At 36.7% G+C, this 2500-nt stretch overlaps 1 long non-coding RNA gene across 1 annotated transcript in view; it reads right to left on the reverse strand.

Annotated features, from left to right (window-relative positions):
* Positions 1-2500, reverse strand: part of LOC127069141 (uncharacterized) — a 41383-nt gene that overhangs the window by 38116 nt on the left and 767 nt on the right. The window contains exon 1 of the long non-coding RNA XR_007783374.1: positions 1-2500. This exon is cut by the window's left edge and continues 224 nt beyond it; it is cut by the window's right edge and continues 767 nt beyond it. This is a non-coding gene — a long non-coding RNA (uncharacterized LOC127069141).

The following is a 2500-nucleotide window of genomic DNA, read 5'->3' on the forward strand; positions in this document are numbered from 1 at the left end:
TTAACTTTCCGTAATCTCGTTTGTAGTCACATTACTATTAACGAGAAGACCTTTTGCGGCCGGTCATAAAACAAAAATGAATAATAAAAGATACTGCTAGGATGAGAAATTCCGACTCGTTTCTGTCTAATTTAATCATTTTAAAGATATAACCTTCGGATAAATATATATTATACACTCTTATTCTCGTTTCAATTTTTTCTAAGTGAGAACTTTAATAGGTTCGAAAAAGAAAGAGAAATAAAAAAAAATAAATTTAATTGGAGAAAAAAGAAAATGTACGTCGCTCATGATTACAAAACTCTCGTGCGTTTTTTCTCTCCTACGTCTAGGTCTCAAAAAAAAAAAAAAAGAAAAAATTAAATGACGAAGAAAGAACGAAAATGTCTAAAGACACATTGAAATATATGTGAGAGAGAAAAGTATCCTTTTTTCTTCTTTTTTTTTTATCTTCCTCATAATTCGAGAAAAGGCAATCGGTTTAAGCTAAAAGGAAACTTACCAAATTGAAATCCTTCAAAAAGAATTATCCTGACCTTTCTTTCTTGTTCCTTTTCTTTTTTTTTTTCTTCTTTTGTCTCCTGCTCTTTTTTTTCCTTCTTCTTCTTCATTCATATTTCATCTCTCCTCTCTTTCCTTCTGATTATTATCCCTACCTCATTCCAACTCCGCTCTCGATGATGAAGATTGAACGTAATTTATTTGCAATTTCACATCCACCACCAAAGGATCGTTCCGCGGGGGGTCAGGAATTTAATTTTCTCTGCGCTAGTACATCGCGGCTATGAATCTTTGTAGAAAAACTCGTTGCTTGCTCTCTCTCTCTCTCTTTTTATCTCTCTCCCTGATATGGCCTCCATGAAAGAATAAAACTTCCCACACGCATATGGAAGGTTGTCTCATAATCAGAGTCATGCGTCGTCTACGCCATCGTTGAAACGGTTTTGGGATAATTTTCAACAAGGTTTCAGAGTGTAAGCTCCCGGTGTACAACTACTGTATACCTTTAACAAACATTGCATATAAATTAGGAACAAACATTAGATGATATAAATTAAACATGCAGCATTCCCATAGAATAGGAACACGGTTCTTTGAAAAGATGATGTCGTCGTGTGTTATCGTCGTTTTATGTCGTTCTAAAAAAAAAACAAGCTTTAAAAAAATATTATAGAGAAGCATATTCGAATTAGGACTATGAACTTAGCTGAAAGTGTTGAAATTTAGGTGACCTGGTTTAGTTGAACCATTCAAAAAAAAAAGAAAAAAAAAAGGAAAAAGAAAAGAAGAAACAACGCACTGACCTACCGTAAGATATATACATATTTCCTTGTTTCTCTGTTCATTTACTTTTCTTTTTTTAATTTTTTTTCTTTTTTTTTTTTTTTTTTTTAACGCGACAAACAAAACGCATAGAACGTTCTTTATGACAAACGATATCGCTAAACAAACTGAACAACCAAACGTTCTCAATTTTTGTTATTAACACAAATCCTATCGCACCAACGATTCCTTCATATTAATCACTGTTAACGAAAAAAAAAAAAAGAAACGAAAAGAAAAGAAAAGAGAAGAAAAGAGAAGAAAAGAGAAGAAAAACAGGAAAAGAAAAAAAGAAAATAAAAATAGAATGACCTAGCTAGCTGAGGAAACACGGAAACATTCCGAAGGAAATGTTATTCTTTCCTTGGAAAACGAAAGAGTACTACAACGTTCATTGAGAAGAACGGAAGAGAGTAAAGACGATGAGTAGGAATAGGAATAGGAATAGGAGGAGAAGAAGAAGAAGGAGGAGGAGGAGGAGGAGGAGGAGGAGGAGGAGGAGGAAGAGGAGGAAGAGAAGAAGGTGAGGGGTGAAGTGGAACAGGGGAAACGATCGGCGGTTATGGGGTTGCCTATAACAGTAAAGCGTGCGATTTGATGGGAGCCAATACATTTGAGCTTATCACCTTATCACCAGTGGGTATATACCCCTACTACTAGCAAGCCCTCATCCACAGGGTATCTCGCTATAAAATACAGAACGTAAAATACAGAATCCCTCCTCCGATTCTCCTCCTCCTCCTCCTCCTCTTCCCCTTCCTCTAGCTTTTCCATCGAGTATTGTCGAAACTGGTGGCAGCACCAGCACCAGCATCAGCAACAGCAACAGCAGCAGCAGCAACAACAGCAACACAGTAACAGCGGGAACGTTTCGACGGCAAACCCTTTTGCATGGAATCACCCTGCAACAGACATACTCCCTTTTACCCCTTCGAAAGGGACGCACGTTGTCACGTCAATCGATCAACGTGTGCGATTTCGTGGCGATACCCTTCGTCCAACCACACATACACATACATACGCAAACACATAGATTAATGTGTATGTATATATATACACATATGTATGTATGTATGTATGTATGTATGTATAGACATATACACGGATACAATTGCTCTGTCATTTTATACATTGTTGTCGCCGTGCGAGACACTTTTGCCAGCCAAATTTTATCGTT

This window comes from Vespula vulgaris, chromosome 14 (assembly GCF_905475345.1).
Source record: "Vespula vulgaris chromosome 14, iyVesVulg1.1, whole genome shotgun sequence".
In the NCBI taxonomy this organism is placed as follows: Eukaryota; Metazoa; Arthropoda; class Insecta; order Hymenoptera; family Vespidae; genus Vespula; species Vespula vulgaris.